Here is a 17642-nt window from a genome sequence, read left to right as displayed (position 1 = left end):
CTTTATGATAAAAGAATTAGAATAGAGACCATCTAGCCAAGGGCTTTTCAATCTTTCCTTCCTTCTTTTCATCCTTTTGTTCTTTGTCTCTTCCTGATTTTTTTTTAAAGCAGCAGATCACATTTTGAAAGTACGTTGAACTATTAATCCTGAAGCTCACTATTCACTGGCATTCCATCATTGCGGGGGGGGGGGGGGGGGGAGAANGGGTGCAGACACTGCTGGATTACAAAGAAGTCAATTCTTATATTCAGGGTTTTGAAATTTATGGCAGAATTAATAGCTTAAAAGACAAAGATTTTCTATTTCAAGAGCATGAATTTTGAAAAAAGAAAGCATTTACTGAAATGGCAGTTTTGATAAAAATAAGAGCATTAATTTTGTACTACATACAATAAGGTTAGAAAAATGCCAGATAATATAGAAGCCATTTCCACTCCTAAAGAGATGAATTTCAACCAGCTTGGAGGAATAAAGGACAGCAAAGGGAATAAGAATCGAATAAGCTGCTGGTGGGAGTTCCGCAAAGGAAACCTAGATAAGACTGGGAGCCTAAGAGTTGGAGAGAAATATACCCCACTTCTCATTACCAGTGAGAGAGAGAGGCTCACAGAGAAGTCCCCCCTCTCCAGCACACCGCACACCGCACACCAAATAGAAATAGTGGGAAGTCAGGTGTAGGGAGAGAAAGGCCTGAAAGAGCCCTGCCCTGAGGCTCCTTAACCTAGAGGGGTTAGAAGGCAAATTCAGACATTTTCAGTGACTCCATAATAGGAACGCAAGTGGCTGGGTGAGTGAACGGGAGGTGTCATTACAGGTGTGATTAGAGCATGCTATTACCAATAGCAATTGGCACAGGTGTGATTAGAGCACACTATTATTAAGAGCAATAGCTCCATGGCTATTACCAATGCCAAGGAGCCCGGGAGCTGGTGGTTGTAGCAGGTCGGGGACACGAGCAGCAAAGATAAAAACTAATTACTGGAGTTGAAAACTTATATCTACACAGAAGCCTGCGCATGGATCTTTATACAGTTTTATTCATCACTGGAAGAACTTGGAAGCAACCAACTTATCATTAAGTAGGTGGATAAATAAACTCTGGTATATCCAGACAATGGAATATTATTCAGCACTAAAAGAAATGAACTATCAAACCATGAAAAGACAGGAAACTTAAATTCATATTACTAAGTAGAAAAAGCCAATGTAAAAAGACTATATACTATATGATTTGAGCTCTGTGATATTCTAGTAAAAACAAAAGTATGGAGACAGTAAAAACAGAACAAAACAAAGCAGTGTTTGCCTGAGGATGGGGGAGGCACTGCAGGAAGGAATGAACAGGCAGAGCACAGAGGATTTTTAGGACAGTGAAAATACTCTGTATGATACCAAAATGATAAATACACATATAACATTAGGTATCTGTCCAAACCCACAGAATGTACAATACCAACAGAGAGTCTTGAGGTAAGGCTACGTGTAAAAGTATGAATAGTTTCATCAGTTGTAACAAATTATTACTCTGGAGGGGGAGATTAGTAATGGGGAAGGTCATACATGCATGCAGGCAGAGGATATAAGAGAAATCTCTGTACTTTACTCTCAGTTTTGCTGTGAACGTAAAACTATTCTAAACGAATTAAATCTTAGATTAAAAAAAAAACTATGATGATGAAAGACCAGCCCAGACAGGCACATGGCTGCAAACAAGGGTGGCGGCGGACCAGACCCCCACTTTACCCCAATAGCAGGGGTAAATTCACAGCTGAAGAGAAGGAAAGAAAAGAGCAGGATTTTGAAATACCTTAGGGTAAACTGTGAATTGACTAGGAACCAGAGTAGGGGATTAAGATACAATTTAAGCTCAATTACAGAAAATAAAGTTTGCACATTATCTATTGCCTATCAGATTCATACCTACTACACCCAGCAAATACAAACAGATATACTTAGGTGTCAGTGAATTGGGGGCCTGAAGTCCCACCAGCTTGGCCTCATACGCCTCTTCCCCAGCAAAGTTTCCCAGTCTGGACACTAGTGGCACTTGGACCACAGAATTCTTTGTTGTGGGAGCCATCGTGTGCATTGTAGGCAACATCAATGGCCACTACCCTAAAAACCAGTAGCGAACACATTCCCCAGACATGTCCTCTTTCAGTAAGGGGGTAAAAATTGGCCTTGGGGAGAACCACTATTTTAGAATAGCCCCAGGTAACCCTGAGAAAGAAACCACAGAACTGCATGGAGCACAATTCATAAACAACAGATGTAGCCAATTTCTCATTCACAAATGTGCAGTTGAAGCCAAGATAGATAAATTGACTATCATTCTGCCTCACTAAAATTAAGGAGAGAGCAGGATTATAACCCAGATTTCCTGACACTAAATTCTGTGCTTCATCTTCCTAGAACTTGAAGTAGAAAGCTAGCAGAGAACCTGGCACATAATAGTGACTTCTAACTAGACATTAAATGAGTGAATGGTCTAGTCTTTTGTGCTATGCCGTGTTCTCAGACATTCCAAGACCAATGAAGAACAAGAACTAAGCCTCCCAGCAAGTGTCAAACACACTTCTAGAGGTCACACTACACCATTCAGTGCTGATTCTAACGCTTATCTGCACATACATGCATCCAAAGTCAATGTGGAAAAATATTACTGGCCCATAGTTGACTCAATGCTGATAATCGTACAGTATTTCAAGGCTTATAAGACGGTAAACATGCAATGACCCTTCGTATGTCCCAGGGCTTGCAGATGACGGAGGTGTTGAAGCAGCGTGGTGCAGCACCGGGGACAGGCCCAGTCTCCACCAGGCAGCACCGAGGGCCTCTAATACTCATCCCCAGAACTGCACTCCTTGACCTCACTCAGTGTGCCCCAGCGCTATGAATTGTTTATTGATGGTAGGCCATCATGTGTCCCCTACGAAACCTCAGAGAGCTCTACAACTAATCAGTCAAAGAGAAAACGAATCGGTTTTCTGTTTCTTTTATGTTTTCTATTACGTCTACTTAGCACAGCGCTGGCCACAGAAGAGCAGATGCTCAGATTTGAAAACTGCTAACCATAATTCTATAGACAGTTCTTTAATTTGTCCAGAAACAGAAACAGGTGCCCTTAGAGCCATAGTCTGTCTGCCACAGAAAGGCCAAAAGCTGTAATTCTATTTTCTGTCCTTATATATTAATGTAGAGTTGGATGGCACATCATCCGACATCAGCAGCCAGTGGCAAAGTTTCAACCTGTGTTTCTAATAGAGATAAATATCGAGCAGAGGTAGCAATCTGGCCGAGAGCCCACCGAGGGCAGCTCCAGGGTAAGGTCTGCCTGGCCATTTATTAAAGGCTGCATAGCGAGACACAGGTTGTGCTTGGCCAGTGCAGGCGACTTGGCACCAGGCCCACTTCACCAGGTACAGTACTGCCCTGCGTTGTGCCCTGACCTGAACGGTGGAAATAACAGGCATCTCCACCAAATGAGGTTGGTCTGAAGAGTAAATGAATAAATACATGTAAAATTCTTGGACACACCTTGCACAAATTAAGCTCTCCATAAATGTTAGGTATTTCGAGGGTGTTCACCATCAAGGTCAGCTTCAGCAGCAGCATAATCATCACCGCGACAAAGGCTATTGGAAGGGGTCAAATCACAAAGCATTCCCCCGTCAGCCTTTTCAAGGATTCTTCAGCCCTTGACAGTATTTAGCAACCAAATAAACAAAATCCCAGGCTGAACATATACGTTGTTTTGAATGTTAAACTCTTATATATACAAAGATAGTCAGGCTATTCATCAATCAAGATATAAAAATTACATTTTAGTATTAAGTGACAGTATTCAATGATATAAAAAGGCTTTATTCTTCCCTAGTCTCTTATTCACTCCAACAAAATGTGTCAGGGGACACCTTTCATCATTGCAAGACACCTGAAAATAACTCCAGGTCTCAAAGACTCCTGGTGTCTCTCAGCTCCTCGGAAAAGCAGACAACAATATGGTTTTCTTATGTGTTTTTAGAAGAAGGTTGTCTGTACTAGGGACAAGGATATTAATATTACCCTTAAATATTACTAAATATGCACATTCCTAGCCTTCTTTCTCTTCTGCTAAAAAAAATTCCAACCTTGCCCACATGGCCTCTCCCGCTGCTCCGCCCTCCTAGGGGAGGAACAAGGACGGTTCCCGCTGCAGAAGCTCTGGCAAGTTAGGAGGCAGAGCTGAAGGAAATCAAGGGAAAGGGGGGTTGCGTCAACAAGATATATTTCTGATTTTTAAAGAGAAGAAAAGAATGGCGAACAAAAAGGAGAAAACTTGGTGGCTTGTGTATGCTGGTTGTGGTAGGAGAGGAGACTTAGTGACAAAGAAATCTAGGTGACAGCAGCTAATAGTGTGGTGGCTATGAGAATGACAAAGATCAGGGAGATTTGAGTGTCTTTATATGTGCGATAACCTATGTCTCCCTCTCCTTCCACTTCCCATCTGATGTTTTCTTAGGAGGGTAACTAAATTTGGAACTTCTCTCAAATGCAGTCTTCTTTCAGACCATTTGTCTTTAAATCCACATCTAGCAAAAAGCCAGCTCACCTAAGACCTTCCAAACATAATTATGCAAGATGGCAAATGCAAAAGAGGGGTGGGGAGGAGTTATATTTGAATTGTGCCAACAATCAGGAGTTCCTATTTAATCAGGTTGCAAAGAGGGCGGCATCGTGACCGATTTTCAATTTGTAGAGGATGATTCCCTTGGTAATGATTGCACTGAAGTGGCTGACGTAGAACAGCAGGAGCTCTTAGAGCCATAAGAGAAGGACTGACATGGCTTCCACCAAAACCCTGGAGGGAAAAAGCAAAGAATTTCTTCTGCCTGTGGTTCCACGTGTGCTTTCTGAGGAGGTTGCAGCAGCAGCAACTTTACTAGCAGATGCAGCTAGTGCAGCTCCGTGGGCTCTAGCCCAGCTGCTCTCTCCCTTCTCTGAAGTGCAATACAAATTAATTTGCCAAAACATCCAAGAGTCATCTTTGTGCTAAATGATGCATGATTAAAAAAACACACACTGGCTCTATCTGCCCTGGCTACATTCATTACCAGCATTTGCTAAACATTGATGAGCCCACCAGTATTTTGGGGTGGCAACAGCTTGGTAAAAGGCCAAGGGGGCCCTGGAAATGCACCGTGCTGCTGCTTCTGGAAGGCAGAGCTTCAGATTTATTTGTTGCTATTCTCAAGCAAAATATTTCAAAGCAATCTAAAGTCTGGGAAGAGCAGGCTTCCCTAATAACACTATCAATCCTAAACCCCACAGTATGCCATGGTCTCAAGTGACTTAAAAAATAATAATAGTACAGAAAAGTAGCAGCTAAATATCAGCAAATACAAAATATTCTGAACAGTAGGAAAAATAGAGAAATAGAGAGACTATGCTGGGGATTAGTCACAGTTTATAAAACATTGATGACTTTTGGCTAGTGTGCTTTACTCCTGCAAATGGGAGAAATTCATGCATAACCTATAGAGTAGGATGTCTTTAAAGTGAATGAAAGCAGCTGAATAATACAGTTTCATTCAAATTTGAAACTCCTTTTACCTTACATAACTACCACCAGGCAAAGCATCGTTGTTCATATCCCTCAGACTGATTAAGTTGTGAAACGAGGTTTGTCCAGGCTCTATGTGCCCCTCAGAAATTCTCAAGAGAGGGATTGACCACATCTCTGCCAGTCCTCAAAAGGCTAATGTCTGGGTAGGGACAGACTTTGCGCAAGAAACTCCTGCAGATAAACACCTCATGCTCCCATTTTCGGGAAGGCTAAGGTCCTTGTTTACTGCCTGTCCCCTGGCCACCTCTGGCAAGGCAGACAGTAGCTGGCTTTTACTCCGGAGACCACGCACATCTCTACTCTAATTAAAAATTACAACATCAAAGTTAGCTCTGCTTCTAGCAAGACAGAGGCTGTGTTAGTGAAAGGTCTTTGTTTCCTTCCTTACAGATCATCAAATTTCGTTTTTTAAAAATGCAAAGAAGAAAAACCCCTATAAGGCAGAACAGGAACAGTGTTGAAGAAAAAGTCAATAAAACAATTTGCTCTCCAAGGGACCAGCAGAGGTAATTTTCACTTTGATCTTCCATATCTGCATCCTGTTTCTACCTGATTTATTCAACTACTGAGAAGGAATCTCCACATTCAACTGTTTTTGATTAAAGTCAATTTTGTTGGTTCAGGGCACAGGCTTTTAATTATCCTCATGAAGAGGGCGCTTACAGATTCTAAAACAGAAGGCGCTCCTAGGCCCAGGGACAGGACAGTATAAAGGTGCATTAACACATGGACCTCCTTGTAAATCACTTGAATCTGTGAGTCAGGAAGCACATTAGGAGGCAAAACGAAAACAGCACAGAAGCCAAAATGCATATTTTATGCAAAATTATTCACAGAGTCCTGAGGATCTTCCTCGCCAATTAGACAGCTTCGTATTTACAGACTTTTATAATCCATTCACCTTGCGGTTTACAAAAGAGGAAACTGAGGCCCACACAAAGTAATTCACCCAAGATTATTTAACCTACCCAAATGCACCTGCTTCGGGGTAGAGCCAGCATTGCCTCCTAATTCTCGGATGCTCACCAATTTATCAAGAGGCTGCAATGAAGAACTCTCCTAAAAAGCCCTGCAGGCTGTGGCTGCTGGCAAATTGCCAAACAGCAGGATGATGTAGTCAAGTGATTTAATAACAAAATCAATCATCTGTATGTTTCAGTTGCACAATGCCAAATAACCAACTGATTAAATGTTTAAATGTTTAAAGCTTGACGGTCGTGTAAGTCTTTATAAACTATGAGGGTAATTTTAAGTAAATGGTAGTTTTCTTATATTGAATGATGCCCCTCTTATCCTTTTGGAAATCCTTTGTTCTCAATCGTTCAAATGATTTTTTGTCTCTAAATAGTGAAAAGTCACTTCCTTTTTTCACAACTGCTAATAAGATTAAATTAATTACAAACATCTTACTGGTTGAATCTAGGAAAACATAATTATACAAGGGGTCTGTCTAGAAAGTATCCATCCATGTACTATGATAAATAGAAACATTTATCAAAGAAGATACAAGATAGACAAAACATTGTACATAGGCAAATGATGCCCCAGTCCCCTTCAAAGCAGGCACCTTGGGACTTCATATGGTTCTCCCAATCACCATCAGCTGCCCCATCATATTTTCCTGAATCTCATCAATGGTCTGAAATCTTTTCCCTTTCAAAGATGATTTTAGTTTGGGGAAAAACCAGAAGTTGCAGGGCACCAAATCTGGGCTGTATGGAGACCAAGTTACCTGGGTGATTTGATGCTTCATCAAAAACTCTACAGGAGACGTGATGCATGAGCAGATGCATCATTGTGATGAAGCTGTCATTCACCAGTATCCCAGAGCTTTGGCCTTCTGAATCATCTAAATAGTTTCCATGGAGGAATGTTCAAGCTTAATGCAAAATATGATGCAGATTCATCACTCTACTCACTCAGTCATTTTGAATGTGGAATCCACACAGTACACATGCTCATTCAATGGTGTCTACTGTCCCCCACTGACTAGGACAGTGAAGTCATCATTGTTCACACATGTGCATTCCAGTCCACACCCCTTGGCTGAAAGGTTGCATCAATGTTGGGCAAACCATTCTTGTTATATTAACAGTAGCTGGACTTTTTCCAAACACACCCTGCATATTTGAGGGTTTCTTGAGGAAGAAGGAAATTGCTGACCTGCAATGTCATATACTACATCAGTGAATTACCTCTAGGTGACTCTTATTCTAAATACACAACATAGTAAAAGCATGTCTTGTGTGCATGGCTGTAACATTGACGTATCATGTAGAGAAAGTGAAGAGAGAGAAAAACCCTCAGAGAATTCCTCAGGGTGGGGGTGAGAGTCACAAAGGAAATCAGAATGGTCTATAATCAGCTAAGGAAAAGCATCTGGGAAAAGTGCAAAAGATTTACCACCAGCAAAAAGAAGTAAGCTATCCACCACCCATGATGCCATGGTGTAGGAGTCTATACTTATCTACTGTCAGCAAAATTCATGGACCCCAGAGCTTTGAGGAATCCAGCCCAGTGTCAGGAAGGCACGCCTTTGGTTGGGGAGGTAGAATAGAAAGGGCCCTTTCTTAATCTAGTCTGTTATGGACTAGAAATATCTAGTAGAAGTTCTAGAATTTGGCAGAATACAGGAAGAAGCTTGACCAGCTTAGTTCATTAAACTGAAGTCTGTGTTAAGAGTGCTTTTTGAATATTCCCACAATGGCTGGCAGACAAGAGGAAAATGCTGAGACATCAATATTTGTGTCGCCAATTATCTGGGGGTATCTGGAGAGAAATCGTTGATCCTGGTATGACGTTCCTTTGTATATGGCCACCTTGTTCTGACTTTAAACAATTCAGTTCCTCATCAGTCATCCAAGACGTACTGAGAACCTATTATGTCCCAATTTACAAGGTGCTGAGGTTAAAATGTAACATTATCAAGTTAAAGTGTGACTACGATCACCATCAGCTGTTTCAACAGACTTCAAGACGAAGGTTCAAGAACACTTTCCAGTTTCTACCCCTGGTTTGCCTATGTAGTGAATTTTTAGACTTCAATCATTTTGGCCAAACAAACAATCGCTGCAGCTCTCCCCCAGCTCCGTGGGGATAGGGAATCTTGCCACTGTGGAGTGATAAAATCTATCAGCAAATTAGAGGACAAAAAATATTACAAAATACATATGCAGGGTATAAGAGATAAACATTGCCCTTAACATGAGTGAGCACTCTCAAATCAATTAAAAAATAAACCAACTATAGTACAGTCTTCCGGAGTTGAAAACTTTTTCACCTTTGGAATTCTTAAATTAGTTATCTGTATATAAACAGTAAAAATTCAAAATAAAAGACAATTATTTGTCCTTGCTGAAAATAAGGGAAGAGGTTCCTCTCTCCTCCTTTTTCTTAGATCAGCCACTTCAGAAAACTTGTACTCTTCCCTTGGAAATATATATAAAATCTTCCCAAAACTAGATAGAACTTTGGTCATCTTGATAACCCAAGACTGTCTTTCTAAAGAACCTAGGAGTCTTCTCTGATATATAATCATCAAAGGTGACAGCACCCTATTTCCCAGGTTCCGTAGGAAAGTGGGAGCCTAACTCCAGTGGGTTCTTTGCTCCAAGTTGAAAAACTGCCTCCTGTCATAAAGGTACGAGAAACGTGTGTTTCTTCTGAAAAAGTCAGTTAGCTACCACGGACAGTCACCTCAACTACCGGTCAAGTTAGGGTGAATCATGTGTGACAAATGGTATTCAGGACCAGCTATCATTTATCTCAAAAACGTGCATGTAATGGTTGTGTCCACTTTGCTGTATAAAAGGGTGAGATTTCTTCCTGTCCTCGCCATCTCTTAGGGGATCGCCTGTGACACACATCAATTTCTGGTTTAATCTTATTCAAGAATAAAACTGATTTGTATCTCGCCTATCTCTGTGGAGAGGTTTTCTGGCTTGGGCGAATATTTTGTTTTTAATTTTTTATTTCCCCAACATGTATAATTGTTTTCTGTTCATTTCCTCTACTAGATTTTAAACTCTGAAAACCCAAACAAAGACCTAGTCTATTTTCCTCACCATTGATTGTATTTCTCTTCTGCCTGGCACATAGAAGGTACTCAATAAATATTTGTTAATGGACAGACCACCATGATTTTTCTGAGAGGATAAGCTTGAGATGATGGGTGACTGAGGAAAACTGTGATTTTCCAACAGGGCTGGGCTTGCCCACAAAATAAAACTAAATGAAACCAAGCTGTGAGGAGGCAGCTGGTCTCTGCATTCCTCTCACATCCCTTTTCTTCTCTCCCCTGACCTCTCAATGAGGAAGAAAATTCCTCACAACCGGAGTTACACTCGGTGCTACTCAGATATTAATTATTCTCTGGGGTCGTTGAGTTATATAAAATACTATTTTCCAAAAAGAAAAGGTAACTGGTAGTAACAGTGTCTCATAACAGGACATAGTTGTGTAAACATTAAAGTTTAAATTTTTAAAAAGTAGGCAGTTTACATAATTACTTCTGTAAATCCAAGAACCAGGTAAGAATACCATCACCTTGGTAAAAAATAGTAACTGTAATAACATCTCACATTGGTGAACTTATTAACCATTTGCAGTTGACTTTATAGCCCTCATCTCATTTGTGGCTAGAAATAATTCTGTGAGAAAAGGAGGATAAATATGATTATTCCACAACAGAAATACAGAAACCAAGGCTCATAGAACTTACAACTTGCTAAGTCAGGTAAGCAAAAAAAAAAATCTGACAGGTAAGGCAAAAAAAATTACTCTGAGGCATTTTGATTCTTACTCCAGCTCCCCTCCATTTGCTTACCCTTAACAAGGGAACAAGTGAGAGCCACAAGACTTTCCCAAAATGACCCTGTTGCCCACAGTGTCAAGCTAAGAATTGACTCCACACCCTCTCCTAGCTTTCAGAGGTGCTTAGGCTGTGTACTCGGTTCCCTGGGATGAGGATGACATGAATTTGCCACCTGGAATTCCTGATGCCTCCTCTCATTCAACAGATCTGCCCTCCTGTTAGAATCCATAGGTGGTGGGAGCACTGTGAGCAAATAGCTTAGCCTTGTCCTAGCGTCTACTTTCCCTAGTCAGAGAAAAGGGGATAATTATAAAAGTAGGGCTCTTTAAAGATACACAAAGGTGGGATACAAAGAGTGTAAATAAAAAGAAAGCCAATTTCAGTAGTATCACAAGGAGGCGAGAAATGAGTTTGGAAAGTCAGGGTATGTATTTGTATCCATTCAATAAACATTCACTGAGTACTGTATGTGCACCAGACACTGGTTACACAACAACAAATAACAGGAGGCAGGCCCTACTTCTGGAACTTTACAATAGAATGAGGTAGATAGAAAAGCAAATAAATAATTAATATAATCCAGTTTTATAAGTGCTTCAATGGCAGCATCAACTATTAATCATCCAACTAGAAATAAAATATTTATCTAAATAAAAATGAATAAGGAGTTTCACAAAATTCTAGTATCAAATAAATGTGTCCAACATAAACACTTCTGAAAGTGAAGAAGGGAAATAAGTAAGGCAATTACTTATTTTGAATTTCATGAAGAGACCTGAAAAATACTAGGAGTTAAATCCTTTAAAGCTACCAAGTTCCTTCTAGTGTGAGCCAGACCCCAGGCTGTGCTGTGGCTCCAAAAACTGAATAAAACTAAAGAGCACCCAGTAAAATACAAGCACACATGTGAACTCACCATTATGGATGGAGGGAGTGACAAGAGCACCCACAGAATGCTACAAGAACAGAGAGAAGATATTTTAACAAAACAGGGAAGTTGAGAGGGAGGCCCAGAATACACACAATCCTTAAACTGATGGGTGAAGACAAGTTTACTAGTTTTTATGGACTGAATATGTCCCCTCAAAATTCATATGCCAAAGCACTAATCCCCAATGTAATGGCTTTAGGAGGTAATTAGGTTTAGATGAGGTTATGAGGGTGGAAGCCCTATAATTGGGGATTAATGTCCTTATAAGTGGAGGAACAGGAATGAGATCTCTCTCTCTCTCTCTTTCCAAATGCACACAAAAAACAGGTCAAGTGAGCATACAGTGCAAGCCAGCAAGAGAGTTTTCACCAAAAGCCAAATTTGTTGGCACCTTGATCTTGGATTTCCAGAATGGTGAGAAATAAATATCTGTTGCATAAGCCACCCAGTCTGTGGTATTTTGTTATAGCAGCCCAAGCTAAGATACCACTTTAAAACAAAGAAACCATTTTAGAAAGAAAAAATTAGGAAGTGAAGAAATCACAGATGCTCAAGACGGCGTGCCAGGCTTGAGAACTAAAAGAAGGTTGGCATGATTAAAGGCTGGGCATGCATGTGGCTTAATGCAAGAAGACTATGTTTCAGAAACAGGAAGCTCAGGGAAGTCTTGTATGCTAAAGTGGGTGCTTGAACTTCATGCTGAAAGCTACTGAAGTGTTTTAAACAAAATAGTACTTGTTCAGAATTGCAATTTAGCCTACTCTGTAGGGGGGTTACAAGAGGGATTGGGAGAGACAGGTCTGAAGGCAAGGAGGAAGTTAATGTATGTTCTCTGCTTTAGGGACCACTCTTGTCCCATTTTATAATTCTGGTCGGGCCATGTGGCTCAAACGGGCTGATGGGTCACCCCTACCCCAAGGATGAACAAGTGGCTTCATCGTGGGCCAGTTAGAATACTCCTTCCCTACCAATTATGACACAGTTCCGTATACAAGATATGTGAAAAAAATAGTATCACATAGTATTAAAAATGGTTTTGTGGAGGTGATTGTGGAAGTGATCCAGGGAGTTCCTATAATTTCTGAAGTTCGGGAGTTATAGTTGACAGCACAATAATAAGTAGCACTATAATAGGGGAAGATAAGAAAGCAGGTTTCACCATTCAGTCTTCAAATTAACATCATTGAGTACACTCTGCATGCCAAGTGCAAAATAACATGCTGAAATAATGTTGGTAAAAATATAAATATGAATAAAAAACAGTTCTTTTCCTTAAATATCATATTTTTGTGAAGGAGACACATTTACGTATTATTTAAGATCAAAACTTTTAAATGCATAAAGACATTTATGCAATTTCTTTACACAAATAAAGACATATGGTTATCCAGAAAAAAATAGTTAACTTGTACTTGTTGCTGCAAGAAACAGAAAAAGCTCTGAAGAGGGAATATCTGTTGAGATGAGTTTTGTTGGATAAAATTTGAACAGATGAAGATAGGGACAAAATTTGTATCTAATGGAGTCAAGAAAGACAAGATGAAAAAGTCATTAACTTTAATTCCAAGATGGAAGAAGTGAAGGAATTGCCCAAGTCATTAAAATTGCTTAAGAAAAGGAAACACTCAGAGACAGTGGGAGACAATAGTGTAATCATTTGAAGTATTCAAATTATAAGAATCAGAATCAACCAATGGTTCAGAAGTGGCTCTGAAAAGCAAGTAGTCTCATACATGGGGGGAAAGAGGCAGAGTTTTCTGTAAGAGAGGGAAAGGAGGAGGGAGGTACGAGAGAGACTGCCTCTCCACATTATGATGAGGGCCCACAGGACATGGCACAGAAGGGTTGCAGGAGAGAGTATGAGGAAGGCCTGTGTGCTGGCCACATACAGGATCCATTGGCTCTCAGACTGGAGATAATGAGAGTGAGCAAATTATTGGCAGAAGGTGAAAGACATCAGCAAAAACCTGCAGAAGCGAAACAAAGATAACCAATGGGAAGAGTGTGACTTAGAGAAATACGATCGTCTGTTTTCTCACTAATGCTCAATCCCCCATGACTCTGGTTGCTTGGTTTACAATTCCTCTTGCAGCAAAAAGTTTCGCACTGGAAAGCAATCATATACACAGTGGGATAGGATTTAGACTTTTTCTGCTGCTTTTCTTTTACTCTGATTTTAGCTTTAATGGATTAGAATCAAATGGAAGTTAAGCTTGCCACCAGGTTATAATTTTTGATGAGAGAAGGCCCTTGGCATAGTGAGCTTCCGTAGGCAGCAGTTGTCTTGTGTGGCTCCCCCAGCTCCTAACTCACCCTGGAGTTGCCCCAGCCTCACCGACCTCACCATTCTCAGCTTGAACCATTTCCATCTCCCATGAAGCGCAACCCTTGGCATGCCATTCTAAAACTCCCAGCTTAAATGCCCACCTGATTGGTCCTTTGCAACACTGACAAACACCTGCAGAATATGAGAAATGGGAAACCAAAAGAAGGAAAGTAACATTACGGTCTTCCTACTAAACCCATTGATTCACATTCTACTTCTCACCAAGATTCAGGCAAGATAGACATTGCCATTTCGATTTCACCGGAATATTACTAATGCTGTAGCAGGAATTACAGAATGAAACTAGCATTTATAAAAAAAAACTCTGAATAGTGAAAGAAATGGAAATTATAAGATCAACTCTGACCAGTTTAAAGTGAAATGAAAAGAGGGAAAAGAGAGGAGTGAGTCCTAAAGCCTACACAGCTTCCCTCCCTCTTGGGGAGTGGTGTGTGTGGTACCTAAGGCATGATCTGAAGATAAAGCTGTGTGAAGGTGTGTGAGGAAGAATGATCAGGTTAGTCCAAGCCATAGAGCCACTGGGAGTCCCTAATCGTGGTTTTCCTCAAATGGCACAAGGACAGGCAATTACCTTGGAAACAAAGAGGTAGCCAAGGAGGTACCAATAACAGTGTGTAAATGTGTCAGCGACCCGACTGACAGACTTGAAGGCTGTAATGCATAAAAAGCAGAGTGGCAGCATGGGAGAAAAGGCATCATGCCACTGCTGTTTTCTGGACTGATCATGGCTGGACATTTTAGATATTCTTACTCTCTTAGAAGACACACCCAGGTGACTCACTGGGTGCTGAAGGCAGCGCAGAGAGGAAATGGGCCCCTATTATTGCCACACTCTCATCATATTGAATTCAAAATGAGAAGTTAGATCATCATAGCTGTGTGAAAGGTGATGTCACATGATCACTTTTGTAAGAAATATTTATGAGTCCAATAATGCTACATTAACTGTCCCGGCAAATATTTCTAAATCTGCATATATGTATTTGTCATAGTTGATTGGTTAGCATTTTTCTTCAGAAGTTGTTTTAGAGTCTTCTGTGGTGTTTATTTTTCAAAAATTCTTGATAAGTTTCCTCATAACCATGCCTAAAAAGATAATTTTGGAATTATTTCCAATAATCAATACTGGTTATGAGATACTGGTGAACAGGGCAGGATGAAGTTTTTATCTATTTTCTTCACATAAATGAGGACAGAAACAAAAAAGAAATGTTCAAGGCAAGCAATCACCTAGGGAGCCCATCCAATCTCTTTTGTAATTTTTAATTACACAAGTAATTCAAGAGATATTTTCTTCATAAAAATTTCAATAATACAGAGCAAAAGTCCCCAGTTACCACAATACCCAACCCTACTCCTTTCTTTGGAAGTATCAACTTTTATTCGTTTGGTGCTTACCCTCTAGAATTTTTTCTATGCACTTATACACATATATAGGTAATCTGGGTGCTATTTATATACATAATAGCATATATTTTCTTCCCTTAATATGTCTTTGGGTAATTAAGTCAAAACATACTAATCCCCTTTCTCCTTTTTAACTGCTATATATTCTTTGAATTTGGGTAGCACTAACTACTTTAACAAATAAATCCCAAAATGTCCATGGCTTAAAACAGTGGAAGGTTCTGTCTTACTACCGGTCCAGTGAGAGAACTGCAGGTCAGCAGGTAACTTTCCTCCATTTAGAACCCAAGTTCCTTTCATCTGACTGCTGACCATCTCCTGGGGCCACAATTACCTGCCTCCAGTTAGTGGAAGAGCACGGGGATGGTACATTTTTTTTAAGACATAGCCTAGAAGTGACCCACATTACCGCTACTAATATTACCTAAGAACTTTAAGGGGCATTTAATTTAACAATTCTGTCATTGATGGGCTATCTCTAGTTTTCATTCTCACAAGTAACACTGTAATGATTGTCTTCATACCCGCCTTTGTAAGTACATGGACAAGTATTTTTTCAGGCTACAAAGTGAGGTATGTAAATGATGGCTCAGAAATATGCACACTTCTTATCTTAATGGAGACTGGCAGATTGCTCTCCAGAAAAGACTATACCAATGCATATTCTACTAACAACACATCATTTCTCTATGTGCCATTACTCCTAGCTATTATCCACCCTTTACATTTCACCAATACGATCATCTCACATGATTTCTAATTGTTCTAATTGCATTTCCAAGATTTCATAATTATGTTGAACATCTTTGAATATGTGTGTTGGCTTTTATATGATGCATCTGTGAACCGATTAGTCATAACTTTTGCCAACATTCCATTGAGTCGCAGGTAAAACACACTGCTCGGAGGGCACTGTGGCAGCACAGTTCAACTGGGGCTATGTGACATAAAACCAACGAGTCGTGAGGAGGCCAAGGCAGGACTTCCGAAGTAAGTGGCTAAGAACCAGTTTGTGGACACTCAGTTGAACACCCACCTCTAATCCATACAAGAACTTGGAAAGGCTGAGACAGGGTGGAACTATTAGAACTTTTTCTCACTGAAAACCAGAGAAATGTCTTGAAACAAGCCATGTCTCCTGGAGTTTGGGGACAGAAGGGCCCAATGTCTCAATCACCCCCGAGACAAGGGTAGCCAGCCTCTCTGCAGGCAGAAATAAAGGAGATCTTTCCTCAGCGTTTCACGGAACAGAGAATATAAGCAATTTTCTTGGACCAGAACTGATCCATGAAAAGCAAAGAGCTAGTTTGAGACTCTCTTAAATCCTGTTCCAAAGGCAACTTAGAAGGAGTAAAGTGATCCTAGCGGAGAGAGGCTGAAGGCACATTACTACATGCTTAGTGGATAAGGGAGGGATAAATAGTAACTTACCTGAAGAATTCATTTTCTATTGTCAAGATGGACTGAAGGAAAGCATATCTCAGTGATGGGGCAGGAGAGGCCTGCAAAATCTCTATACATGTGCCCCACACTGTGCCAATGATGAGTATGACAACATTGGTCAGCAAGAACATGTGTCCATACCACTTACCTCCCATTCCTTCCCTAATTTCAACCCTGGGGAAGTCCCAAGCACCCCAGTAAGTGGAAGAAGAAGAGGAAAACAGAGGTCGAGAGTAAGGGACTTAATGGGAAGGAGTGTCCACACCTTAATGTCTGTGTAGGCTTACTCAGGAATTTAAGCCTTTAGCAACATCTGTTCAGGTTAAAAACCTCAAGAACAGCAGCAAGGGGACCAAGTGAACAGAGCAGGAATCTTCCAGATTTGCCAAAGCAAGTTTTAACACTAAATGTGTACCATACTTCGCCATGTGCTGAATTTCATGAGCACAGAACTGGTACCAAGGGGAAGAGCCACACTTGTCGGTTTGCAGCGGTGATGGAAAGAGCGAGGAGCAGCAGGCTCCTGGCAGAGAGAGCAGGGGAGGGGCCACATGCTCAGGGAGGCCCAACTGACCTTTAGGTCCCACAAAAACAGAAAAAGACTTTGCCTTAAACAGCCTAAGAGATATGAATTTCCAGAAAAAGTACAGTATTGATGATTACCTGGAATTCAATGGACACACTGTGAATACCTACATTGGATACCTTAGCAGTTTGATTTAGTGTGCCTTTCAATGAGTTAATATTTTCAAGCTTCTTACAAATGTGCCCAGCACATAGTGAAGGATCAGTAAATGATAGTATTATCATTGTTAACATTGTTATTAAAAATAATCAAATTCTTTATAAATAAAACCCATCTGGTAGATGATTTTGCTCACTGCTCCTTAAGGTGTGATGCAGTTTCTATGGTCAAACGTTAGTGTTGTTTTTGTGTACTGGGAAAAACTATGTTGCCAAAACAAACCTATAATTCTGCAAGGCAGGGACTATTGCATTACTGTGAGAGCCAGGTTTTGATGTTAACATTGTAACACAAAGCCACCTATTCTTCCCTAATAACTGTGTGTTTAAAATAGCCATAAAAAGTACA

This window comes from Sturnira hondurensis, unplaced genomic scaffold (genome assembly GCF_014824575.4).
Source record: "Sturnira hondurensis isolate 20B ecotype Veracruz unplaced genomic scaffold, ASM1482457v3 Scaffold0021354, whole genome shotgun sequence".
In the NCBI taxonomy this organism is placed as follows: domain Eukaryota; kingdom Metazoa; phylum Chordata; class Mammalia; order Chiroptera; family Phyllostomidae; genus Sturnira; species Sturnira hondurensis.
Note: the sequence above shows the minus strand (reverse complement) of the source record.